This window comes from Pelophylax lessonae, assembly GCF_965119305.1.
Source record: "Pelophylax lessonae genome assembly, chromosome: 3".
NCBI lineage: Eukaryota > Metazoa > Chordata > Amphibia > Anura > Ranidae > Pelophylax > Pelophylax lessonae.
In genome coordinates this window covers 508,350,351-508,363,637 of record NC_138770.1, presented here as the reverse complement: position 1 = coordinate 508,363,637, position 13,287 = coordinate 508,350,351, and the positions used below count along the sequence as shown (strand labels likewise).

Below are 13,287 nucleotides of genomic sequence, written 5' to 3'. Positions count from 1 at the left end.
AAAAAATCCCAATAAGCGGATTTTAATTGGTTTGCGCAAAAGTTATTGCATCTACAAACTAGGGGAAAGATTGTCATTTTTATTTATTTTTTACTAGTAATAGCGGGGATCTGTGATTTTTTTTTTTTTTTTTTTTTGTGGGACTGCGGCGGACAGGTCGGACCCCTAATTTACATTTTGGACACTTTTGGGGGTACCAGTGACATAACTACAGTAATCAGTGCTAAAAATATGCACTGTTACTATGACACTGGCAGGGAAAGGGTTAACCTTGGGAGATCAAATGGTTAATTGTGACCCTGGGGGAGTTTTTTCTAACTGGGGGGGGGCGGCTTGTGAAATGGAGACCTGTGATCCTTTATAGAAGGATCACAGGAGCTCTGTAATAATTTCAGGGAGAACAACGGTCAGCTGTGTTTACAAAAGCTGACGAGTGTTCTCTCTCAGCCCGCAGCAATTGCGGGTGTCTGGCGGCAATCGGTGCCGCTGGTCCCATGGATTGGCATCCCCGCTGACTAGTGGGGGTGGGAGCGCGACTGCGCACACTCGCCCCAGGAATTCTCCCGTGGATCGCCGTAATTCACGCAGCCGAGCTAGCCTGCCGCAGTATATATGCGGCAGGCGGTCGGCAAATGGTTAAAATTTTGGTAATGACCTTAAACCATGGGTAGGGTAGTGCTGACTCCGGCAGGGGGTGGTGTAATGTAATTTTCAGCGAAACATCTTACTGTTTTTTTTTTTTTTTCTCCCACCTTTATCTAAAGTGTTACATGGTGGCACTTCATTCATGTATCCTTACGGTAGTGTAAGGCATATTGCGCTCCTGTTCAGTGATATGGGTTGTTATCCAGTGTGGTGGAGAAAAATTCAGACATGGATGGGACATGAAGAAAACTTTGTGCTCTAGGAGTGACCCACCTTCATCTAGTGTGAAATTATGCAGTTTGCCCCACTTGGGTGAATGAGTCCTAAAGAAACCCTTCAAGGTCTTATCCAGGCATAATGAACTAGTTTTTTATTTATTTTTAAAGAATCCTTTAAAAACCTTTTTTTTCTTTTTTCTTCTTCCCCCACCTATATTTAGGCCGGTCACGTTACTCCTGGCTGCTCTGCTACTCTGATCGAGGGCTAAAGTGGGAGGGGCTGAGATCTCTCTCTGATGTCAGCCAGAGAAGTCACGTGGCTACTCAGACCCCTCCCGCTGTAGCCCTAGACCAGAGTAGCAGAGCAGTCGGGAGTCACGTGACAGGCCTGAATATAGCTAAAAAAAAGTACTTAGAGGCTTTGTTTAAGTATTTTCGTTTTTTTTTTTTTTTGAGTGCATTATTATGCCTGTTTAAAACAGAGGGGCTGCCAGTGAGAATTCAAAATAAATAAATGAATAAAAATAAAGTTTCCTAAACTAATAGCAGCGGTGGGCAGAGACACACACGGAGCTGGTAGGGTTGAGGGGGACAGAGGAAAGCTGTGGATGACAGAGGCAAGTTAACTGACCACAGTAATCAGGGCTCAGCAGCCATGATTATTGTGGTCAGCACACTGTGGGGGGGGGGGGGGGTCTAGCAGGATCAGCCACATTTTTTTTTAGATCTTAAAAAGGGGCAAGTTAAACAGCACTGGCACAGGTAATACTTTTTTTTTTTTTTGGTTACAAACACTTCAAAGTAATCTGCTTACACAATTTTTGTTTTGAAAATCCTGATTGCCTTGTTGTCATGCCGGTCTCCTAAAAACGATATAGGCAAAATGCTTAGGAATACAATTTTATATAAATCAAAATCTATATCTAGTCTTTACTGCAAAAGTGAATTTAAGGCTACGTTTACATGTAGGTGTTTTGGGGCGTTTTTCAGCTCTAAGGATCAGCTCAAAAACGCCCAACAAGACAAATCCTATTAATTTCAATGGCCCCTGTTCACAACAGAGCGTTCCGACGCCTTGAGCTAAAGGCCCGACGCTCCAAAAAGTACCGTACATGAGCTTCTTTTTGGCAGATTACAGGCGTGTTTGTTAGATGTCAATGCCTTCCTCAAAACACCTGCAAAAAAATGCCTATAAAATGGCAATGCCTAGATGTGAGCGTAGCCTTAAGGCTAAATGTTCATGCATGATTAAACTGTGCCTTTTTTAAAACTGCAGTTTCAAATAAAATGGATGTGGCTATTTTATGACATTAACCTTTTGAAATATACTTGGACATTGACTAGGAAATGTTCCATGCATCAGAGTAAGACTGAAGCCTCAGCTGACAGGAATCGGCTTAACATTATAATCCTGTATGTAATTAGACAGACGGGTTGATGTTTACAAATGGTGTGTGTATATTAGCTGGTAGAGGGTATAGTACATGCCAAAAAGTACTACATGTATTATGATTGTTTTAAATAGTGTAGTACATTCAGGATCTGAAGTGTTTAAAATGGGGTCATGGCTGCTTTAGTACCGGTCACCTGCCTAATGCTATCACAGGGATCTCGTTAGCCCCTATGCAACAGCAGTAAAGTTAAAGTGGTTCTAAAGCCTAAACATTTTTTACCCTAAATGCATTCCTTGCAATAAGGTAAATATTTAGGCATCAGCATCCCTCCCATGCATAAGGCCCCATTCACATTGGGGCGATCCGACTTAGAGGGGCGACCTCGGAGCGGCCGCCACGGACTTCATAACATTGAAGTCTATGGCGGTCGCCTCCGGGTCGCCCCAAAGAAGCTACGGACCCTTTTTCTAAGTCGGAGCGACTTGTGTCACTCCTATTAGAAAGGGTCCGCAGCTTCCCTATGGAAGGCGACCTACGGCGACCAGGTCGCCTCACAGGTCGCCTTAGTGTGTACCGGGGCTCAGACGCACGTGTATACACATGTTTCGCTGCGATCATCTATCTGAGAACAATTATTTAAATTCCCTCATTTACGCTTAAAGCCAAGTTCCACCCTATTTTTTCACTACACACCGTCAGATTAAAAAAACCTGAAAAAGAATTGGATAATTATAATTTTTTTTGTTTCACTTACCTTATTTTTTATGAAAATTACCTTGCCTTCCTTCCTCTTCCTCCTTTATGCGCCCCCCGATGTCACTTCCTCCATTGCATTGACTTCTGGGAGATGAGGGTCATCAATCCCATTAGTCAATGCGCCTGCACCGGTGTCCCTCGTCACTTCCGGCGCAGGCGCGTCATTCCTGCTAAATAAATTAGAACCGCTTCTGGGCATGCACAGAACCAGCTGCGGGATGACGCTCCTGCCCCGGAAGTGACAAGCATGGCATTCTAGGACTCCGACATCCAGGAAGAGGGACGCTATGGCTTCAGCTGCCCACAACCGCAGATGGCAGCGCTGGACAAGAAATTTTCAAGGTAAGTTTTTCTTCTTACCGGTACACTAAGCGGGGGACAGTTCAGAGGCTATCGTTGCTTAAATGCGATAGCCCTGACTGTCCCGGGGGTATTTTTATCCTAAAAAAACAATTTTGGCCTGAACTCTGCTTTAACTCTAAAATGTGGAACTGTGAGTGTTTAAAAAGACATTTTAGTGATAATTTGGATGTGATTTTTCGCTATTTGAGACTTGAGCTGTTTGATATCAGTTTACAGTGGCTGACATTACCTCATCTTTATTTTTGGACAAAACTATTTTAAATTAAATTGTCTTCGTATTACTTTAAATAGGGAATTTACAGGCAGGTCAAAATTCATTTTACTGCACACAAAGTATTCATAGACCCTAGGTTATAGAATTGTACCTGCAGGTGATTGGACACTGGCAAGCTTTTGAGGACCTCTCCTCTGGGAGCCTACTCTGTGCATTTCTTGCTACATTGGTACAGCATAATCTCAGGGACTGAGGTGCCTGTGTTCACGCCAGGCAAACCAAGATTTCCAGGTACCATAATAGATTTTCCTGGAAGAGACTTTTCTTGCTTATAGAAAGGTAGGAATCGGACTCAGAAATCCCTCCTTATTCTTTTTATAAGTGCAGAATGTAGAGATACATTTGAACAAATGCACATGTACAAAGATGTCACATGAAGAGGTACATCATTCAAGAGCATTTAAATCAACCAAAAGTCATATAGACAGTTGTGAATAGAAACGTTATTTCAAAGCTTCACAAGTCTAAAATGGAGATATCATTGATCTAACAAATGTTTCTGGGGGGATATTATAGGGAGAGGAAGGAGAAAGAGGGAAAGGGATATTACAGGACGGAGAAAGGGAAGGGGGGGGGGGGGGGAGAAAAGTGGAAAAAAAAAAAAGGGGGGGGGGTGCGGATCGGTAGCTCAGTTAACCGGATACTAGGTAGGATGCCAGTCATGTTAGTTGGGTACATGGACAATATTCAACCCACAAGGGTAGTTGGGTGGGGGGAAAGGTAGTTCCCTTTTGTTAAGGTACTACCCAGCTAGGAGAGCTCTCCCCTCGTGGGAAATAACAAAATTATTCCAGAGCGACCAGGTTTTGGTATATTGTTCTCCCCTGCCCTGTGTCGTCAAGACCAAGTCTTCTAGAGTTTCCACTGATCTAACTTTATTTAGTCACATAGCTATAGAGGGAGGATTGGTGCTCTTCCAACATAGACTAATACAGGCCTTGGCAGCATTAAGGATGTGGCGCAAGACTGATTTTTTGTATTTTAGAACTGACGTTGGTGTACAATGTAGCAGAAAGAAAGCAGGGTCATCTGGGATCGGTAGGTCAGTAAATTTCTAGGTGATTTGCGTCACCGTCGTCCAATATCATGTAAGCCTCAGACAGCTCCTAAAAATATGGAGCATAGTGCCCGGTTCTCCTCGGCACCTCCAACAACGGTCTGAAGTTTCAGGGAAAAATGTGTGGAGAGCCATGGGGATATAGTACCGGTGTTGCCTATTTCTTTTTAACACAAGGGTTTTAACATCCGTGCTGTTAAAAGCCAGAGACTAAAAAGCAGGATTAAATAGAGGGCCTTGAGATAGCCGATCTGGTTTGTTGGGAAGAGGTTAGGGGATGTCTGCTACAAGTTTGAGCATTTTTCTGTGTACCAGGTTATTCTGAGCCAGTTTGCTGCAATTGGAATCACTATTCCCCTCTCTTGCTCTATTTTCTTGAGCAGATGAGGGAGTAGTCTCACAGGGCCCTCGTTCACATTAACCACTTCTGGACTGGCACTTTTTCTGGCACTTGTTTACAAATTCATATCCATTTTTTTGGCTATAAAATTACTTACAACCCCCCAAACATTATATATATATATATATATATATATATATATATATATATATATATATATATATATATATATATATATATATATATATATATATATATATATATAATATACTTTTTTTTTTTTTTTTTTTTTTAGCAGAGACCCTAGAGCAGTGGTTCTTAACCTGGGTTCGATCGAACCCCAGGGGCTCGGTGAGTCAGTCTCGCGGGTTCAGCGGAGGTCAAGACACACACCTGACTCGTATGATTCGTGATGACACACCCCGCTCATTGGCTGCAGGTGATCACGCAACATCACTTGGCCTATCTGTGCTGCAGGGAATTTGGCGCGCCCAGTAGTCGAATTGTAACTGTCGTGATGGTACGTCGCGTGATTTCTTTCTTAATATTAATCCCTTCATACTAACTATGTCGAGCAAAAAAAGAAAGTGGTCGGACGAATATGTACAATATGGATTCACATGTATAACGGAACGTGATGGGAGTCAGCGTCCTAACTGCATGATCTGCAATGCCATGTTGAGCAATTCTAGTCTAGCACCGGCAAAACTAAGAGAACACTTCCTTAAGCTGCATGGAGATGGAAAATACAAGAACACAACGCTCGCTGAATTCAAGGTGAGGAGAGCCAGATTTGATGAAAAGGCTAGTCTGCCTGTTCTCGGCTTTGTACCCATCAACAAACTGATCCTCATAGCATCGTACGAAGTTGCTTACCTGATCGCAAAGCAGGGCAAACCACACACCATTGGTGAAACACTCCTAAAACCAGCTGTGTTGAAGATGGCTAATATCATGCTGGGAAAAGCGGCTGAAGTTAAGTTTTTGTGTGAAAATCATGTTTCTCTTACGTCCTCCGACAGTCGCCGCCTCTTCATATTCGTCACAATGGGGTATTAGACTTTGCTCCGAAGGAGTAGCTAGGCAACAGAATATGTTAACATTAAAGCTTTTAACATATCCCACCCTCAAGGGGTGGTCCCCTCAGTCAATACCCTCCTACTTCCTGCAACCATATCTCAGTTTCAATGTCTAGCTTGTCAGGAGTAGCTGGTTCTCTCTGTGCTGGGGCTTTGTGCCCCAGCCTCTTTCTTCTTTTTTGATTTTTTGTTTGAGTTTTTTCTCTCTCTTTACTTAGCTGTTCTTTTTGTCAGCATTAGTTCTTCTGACGAAGAGGATCATGCGGGCTGGGTCTCGGGCTGATCCCCCTGGTCGCAGGTCGTGGGTCAGTGGCTTCCCAGCCTGCCATCGAGCGTTCAGCCAGGTAACGCTCCTGGCACAGTGAACGACCCATCCCTGTTCGGTGCAGGGATGATTGGTGAGGTGGCTACCTCACTGGACGCTGTGCAGTTTCTTAACCCCCATTTTGTGCGTCTTGTATGCGACTCTCCCTGCCTCATGTGCAGCGGCTTGTTCGCCTGTGCGGGTCCCCCACACCATTGAGAGGTAAGTGTATCTATGTGGGGACCTGTCTGTCTGGGGGGGTGTCAGTCTGGGACTGTGTAACCTGCCTCTGTTCACACTGTTTGTCTCCCTATCACTCTGCTGCATGCTGCGGGCTGCAAGGGGGGGGGGGGAGCTGTGTGACACTGTCTGTCAGCCTTGTTCATTGTGAGAAGCTGTGTGCTGTGGGGCATGTTTTGTGGCATGTTTGGGCACAATACAGCGATCGCTGCGGCGATCTGCCATGTTTTTTTATATGGATGGTGTTATGTGCATTACTGTACTTTAGGAGCGGCGGTTTCGGCGCCAAACGGCGCCATTTTGCCTGCACTCGCTCCGGCCGCATGTTCTACATGCATGGCGGCCATTTTCTTGTAGCCTCCCATAGGCTTTAATAGAGCGCCCTGGTCTCATCACTTCCTCTTCTCCTGGGTACACCGATCGAGGCAGCGGCGAGGGTCTCCTCAGGTTTTATCCTTCTGTCCTTGCTATATCCATTGCCTGTGTCAGTTTATTGTCCCTGTGGGGGTCTCATTGTGCTTGTGTGTGGTGCGGTGGGCTGCGCTCGCCGCGCTTGTTAAAGGGGCAGTTAACCCTTTATTCTCCGGCATATCATATTGGGGCAATGGATTCTCAGGAGGGCAAATTTCCTGCCACCTTGGTGGAAAGCCAGGGGACCGCTGTTTCCCCCCCAGGGGGGGATTTGGCCACTATTGTGGCCGGCCTTGCTGCTCAGGTGCAGATGCTGGTGGCTGCTCAATCTACTAAAAGACCCAGAGTTTCTATTTCCTCTGATTCTGAGGGTGAAGGTGATGGGGCTGTTATGGCGGGGGTCTCCTTATCGGGGTCCCGCTCCTCCCTGGATCTAGTGGGGTCCGAGGTGGAGGCTGAGGTTGAGGGGGTTGATAATTCTCCCCCTAGCTCGCCTGAAGAGCTTGCAATCATGGATGAATTGATTGCTTCCATAAAACAAACGCTGCGTTTGCAGGATGAAGTGTGTCCCCCCGCTGCCTTGGCGGCTTATGGGACGCAGAGAAAACGCAGGACGCCGCAGGTTTTTCCCTGCAATGATGATATTCAGCGCGCTGTTAAGGAACAATGGCGCAATTTACGCAAACCTTTTGCTGTGCCAAGTAGGTTCAAGCTGCGTTATCCTTTTCCGCCTTCCACTGATGAACGGTGGTGTGTACCACCCCCGGTGGATCACGCAATTGCGGTTTTGAACAAATCCACTGCGATTCCTGCAGAGGATACTCCGGTGTTCCGAGATGCCACGGATAGGAGAATGGAGTCTCTTGCCCGTCATACTTATTCTGTTACGGGTTCTATGCTTAAAGCTCTGTTTGCCTCTCTCATGGCGGCCGAGGCTGTCGCAAGTTGGACGCAGATGCTTAGGCGCGTCCTAGTGGCCGATTCGGCCTCGCCGGCGACCCTGGATATGGTGGATCAAATCCACCAGGGTGTCATGTATCTGTGTGATGCGGACTTGGACTTAGTCCCGTTGGCTGCACGTGTACACAGCGTGGCGGTGTTGTCTCGCCGCCTGGTTTGGTTGAAGTGTTGGTCGGTGGACCAATCTTCACATAAGACCCTAGCCAATCTGCCTTATGATGGGTCTCGCCTTTTTGGGGAGTCCTTGGATGTGTTGATTAAGGGGATCACCGGAGGTAAGAGCACTCTCTTGCCCCATTTCCCCAAGGCTAAGGGGGCTTCTGGGAAGAAGCATGCTAATTTTCGGCCCCCTCGTGCCTTTCGGTCGCACTACAAGGGCAAACCGTTCAAGGAACAAGGCTCTCAAAAGCAGCCCTGGTCTGGTAAACAGAAGTCCGGTCAGTCCGGACCAGTTTTGGGGTGGGGGGACGCTTGCTCGGTTTTCTTCAACCCTGGTTGGCCCGCGTGCGGGACAGGTGGATTCAGGAGATCGTTCGATCTGGTTACAAGATCGAGTTTCTCTCTCGGCCGGAGAGCAGATTTTTTCCCTCAAATCTTCAACTGTCTCCAGAGCGTTTACGTGACCTGCAACTGGCGGTGCGAGACCTGAGGGCTCAGGGAGTGGTGGTTCCGGTGCCTCATCGGGACAGATTTCGGGGGTTTTATTCCAATCTGTTCACCGTGCCCAGGAAGGAGGGCAAGGTTCGTCCAATTCTGGACTTGAAGGCTCTAAACCGCTCTGTGCGGGTTCGCAAGTTCCGCATGGAATCCCTGCGGTCGGTGGTGGCTGCCCTGGTTCCAGGGGAATTCATGGCCTCCATCGATTTTGAAGGATGCGTATCTTCACATCCCCATTTTCGAGGGTCACCAGAGGTACCTTCGATTCGCCATTGCGGAGGATCACTACCAGTTCGTGGCGTTACCTTTTGGTCTCGCCTCGGCTCCGCGGGTTTTCACAAAGGTGCTTGCACCGGTTCTGGCATTATTGAGAGCCCAGGGCATCTCTGTCCTGGGGTATCTGGACGACATTCTGGTTCAGTCTGCGACCAGCCAGGGTCTGGAGAAGGACCTGTCTGTCACGATGCAAACTCTGCAGGAGTTTGGTTGGACGATAAATTTTCCAAAGTTGACACTGAGTCCGTCGGTTCGTCTTCCCTACCTGGGAATGATCCTGGACTCGGTTCAGGCGAAGGTCTTCCTGCCGGAAGACAAACTCGGAACTCTTCAGGAGGAAGTCAGGTCCCTCAGGGACTTTCCGCACTCATCTCTGCGGACGTGCATGAGATGTCTGGGATTGATGGTCTCGGCCTTCGAGGCGATTCCCTTCGCCCAGTTTCACACGCGGGGTCTCCAAGCGGAGATCCTGTCCAGGTGGGACGGGCGACCTCAATCTCTGGATCTTCAAATCTCGTTGGGCCATCGCACCAGAAGGGACCTTCTGTGGTGGCTCCAGTCCCCGATGGTGTCGGGGGGGGCAAGTCTTTTCGTCCTATCTCGTGGACGGTTATCACCACGGATGCCAGCCTGTGGGGCTGGGGTGGTGTTCTGGGCGTTCTGTCCGCCCAGGGAACTTGGTCGGAGGGGGAGTCCTCCCTTCTAATCAACATTCTGGAATTGCGTGCGATAAATCTGTCTTCATCGTTGGACGGACCGGCTGCAGGGCTGCCCGGTTCGGGTGCAGACTGACAATGCCACGGCGGTGGCCTACATCAACCACCAAGGGGGCACCAGGAGTACCCGAGCGGCTCGAGAAGTGGCCGACATGCTGTCCTGGGCCGAGACTCATGTCCTGGCGATAACGGCGGTTCACATTCCGGGGGTGGAGAACTGGCAGGCGGACTATCTGAGTCGCCAGACCCTGGATCAGGGGGAATGGTCTCTCCACCCGGCTGTCTTCCAGATGTTGTGCGCGAAGTGGGGTCTTCCAGATGTGGACCTGTTCGCGTCTCGTCTCAACAACAAGGTGAGAAGGTTCGTGGCAAGGACGCGCGACCCTCGGGCAGACGCGTCGGACGCGTTAGTGGCCCCGTGGCATCAGTACAAGCTGATGTACGCGTTTCCACCGATTCAGTTGCTGTCCAGGTTCCTTCGCAGGTTACACTCGGAACGCAGCACGGTGATTCTTGTGGCGCCGGATTGGTCACGCCGGTCCTGGTACGCAGACCTCGTGAATCTGGCGGTCGACGCCCCATGGCGTCTGCCTCTTCGAGACGATCTCCTGTCTCAAGGGCCGATATACCATCCTGCTTTACAGTCGCTGGCTTTGACGGCCTGGCTGTTGAGACAGAGGTCCTGAAGGAGAGGGGTCTCTCCCCTGAGGTCGTTTATACCTTGATCAACGCGAGGAAGTCTTCCTCGGGGAAGGTTTACTACCGTACTTGGAAGGCCTATTTTGCCTGGTGTGAGTCCAGGGGGTTTTCACCCCGCACGTACTCGGTTTCCCGAGTGTTGTCCTTCCTTCAAACAGGTGTCGATCAGCGTTTGGCGCTGGCTACGATAAAGGGTCAGGTGTCTGCGCTGGCCGTCCTTTTTCAACGTCCCGTGGCTTCCAACTCCTTGGTTGGCACTTTTGTTCAGGGAGTGCGGCATCTGGTTCCTCCTAGGAGGGATCCTCTGCCCCCTTGGGACTTGAATCTCGTTCTATCTGTTACAACGTGCTCCTTTTGAACAGATCAGGGAGATCTCGTTGTCTGTTGTCCAAAAAGGTCGCCTTTTTGGTTGCGATCACTTCGGCTCGCAGAGTGTCGGAGCTGGCGGCTTTGTCCTGCAAGTCTCCGTATCTGGTACGTTGACAACGTCACATTTGACGAAACGTGCGTCGGTCGCAGCGTGCTGACGTCACCTGCTTGTGCGGACGCTATTGGATAGGATGGGCGGAGAAGCCGACCGGCCGGCGGCTTGCCTAATCCTTGCTGTGAATACCTCATTCAAAGCTGCAAGACTCCTGGTGCTCCCTTGGTTAATGTAAGACACAGCCGTGACATTGTCTAATTGCACCCTGATTTGGGTGCTCATGCAGAAGTTGGGCCCAGTGTTGCAGATCCATCTGAATTGCTCTGAACTCTAGAATGCTTGATGAGGAGCTTGGCTTCCATTTGTGACCATGTTCCCTGGACTTTAGGGGACTGACATCCGGTAAAGGAAAATCTTTATTTGGGCTGTTCATGGCCACACCCAAGTATTCCGGATGAAAAAAGGCTGGAGAGCATATTCAATTTTTTTTTTCACAGGAAAGTGTTTAGAAAGAGTTTTGAACTGTTGTGCTCCCTTGTAGCGAGACAAACTGTTAGAGATATCCCTCCGCTTTTAGGAATGTAAACTCCCACATTTTGCCATGTTACAACCAAAAAATGTGTATATTTTCTTGGGGATTTCTTTCGTTCATTGACGGACACAGCTCCAGATCTCCAGGTTCTGCTGCTCTCCTTAGGAGTAGGACACTAGGTGGAAAAGAGTAAGAGTTTGACTACGCCTATAGGGTAGTCCCAGGGGGTATACTCCCACTTCCTGCTCTAGCTCTTCAGTTTTTTTCTGCCTCGTCAGTAGTAAGGACCTAGCTACCTTTTTTTTTTTCCTTTTTTAAATTGAACTTTTTTCTTTCTTTTTTTCTACAATCAAGTCTGTTCCAGTGAGAGCAACAATCAACTGCCAGACTTAGTGACGCACTGGATATCCTAGAACCTTACGGTCTCCCCAGTCTGGCCAGCAAGCACATGCTTGCCAAAGCTCCACGCTAGGTTGGCCGCAACCCCTTGAATTGGCAAATTGGACCTGTGGATGGCCCTTTCGACGCCGCTTCCCAAATCACTTTTCTCTTTTGTTTGACGGACGCAGTGCTCTATAAATCATAACTCCTGGTTTATATTGCCTCCTCCAGGAGTAGGACTAGGCAGAACAAACAAATCTTCTTTCTGCGACCCCCCTAACCACGCACTCTTTACTTTTTTTTTTTTTTTTTTTTTTAGTTCGTACCCTAATTCAGGTGGTTCAACATTTGGCTCCACCTGTACGTTTTTTTTTTTTTTTTCCGCCTTGGTACTTAAAATGTAGTGCTTTCCATTCTCCAGAAGCCTCCGTTTGAGAATATTCGGGAGTTTGCCTTGCCTATGTTGTCTCAGAAGGTGGCATTCTTTGTGGCTATTACCTCTGCCCGCCTGATTTCAGAGTTGGCGGCACTATCCTGTCAGTCTCTATTTGGTGGTCCATAGAGATCAAGTGGTTCTTTGTCCCTGTCCATCATTACTGTCCAAAGTAGTCTGTGACTTCCATTTTTAAGAGGACATTTTATTGCCTTCCTTGTGTCCCTAACCATCTCATCCCAAGGAATTTTGCTTTGCATACCTTGAATGGGGTTTGGGCGATTCACGTGTATCTGGCAGCTACAGAGTCCTTTTTGGAGGTCAGGCTCTTTGTGGTTACACAAGGACCAAGAAAAGAGCTGGCCATTTCTTCGGGTAAGATCTCCAAATGGATCAGACAGACGGTGACTCAGGCCTATTCTATTAAAGGCCAGGTTCCTTCTTTCCGTCACTGCACATTCTACTCAGGCGCGGAGTACTTCTTGGGCCTTTCATCATCAAGCATCAGTTTCTCAAGTTTGCAAGGCGGCCACTTGGTTGTCAGTGCATACTTTTATGAAATTCTACAAAGTAGATATTTTGGCATCTGCTGATGCTTCCTTTGGCTGCAAGGTTTTGCAGGCTGCTATTTAAGGGGCTGTTACCTCTTGAGGGGTGTTTTTCTTAAAAATATTGTTCTCAGATAGGGTTCCTGTGACCTGGTTAGGGCTCTTGTGTTTAGCCATGGGTTATTTTCTCCACCCCTTATTTTCCTTTTGGCACTGCTTTTGGACATCTCAGTAGTTATGATTTATGGAGCGCTGTATGATTTATGGAGCGCTGTGTCCGAACAAAACTGAAAATGGGATTTTTGTATTTGTCGTAAAATCAATTTCAAATTCATCGACTGACACAGCACCTACCCCTCTATGGGGTTTTGATACTCCTAAGCACTGCTTGCTACTAAACGGACTACCTAGAGCAGAGAGAGGGGTTATATACCAGCTGAGGACGGCCCATGGGTGTAGCCAGGTTTTGTTTTGCTTAGTCCTACTCCTGGAGAAGACAATATAACCCAGTAGTTATGATTTATGGAGCGCTGTGTCTGTCAATTATCTTAGAGAAATGGATTTTACGGTAAGTACAAAA

General features: G+C 47.7%; 1 protein-coding gene across 6 annotated transcripts in view; it reads left to right on the top strand.

Annotated features, from left to right (window-relative positions):
- BIRC6 (baculoviral IAP repeat containing 6) overlaps positions 1 to 13,287 on the top strand; it is an 807,095-nt gene that overhangs the window by 34,589 nt on the left and 759,219 nt on the right. The window lies entirely within an intron of this gene.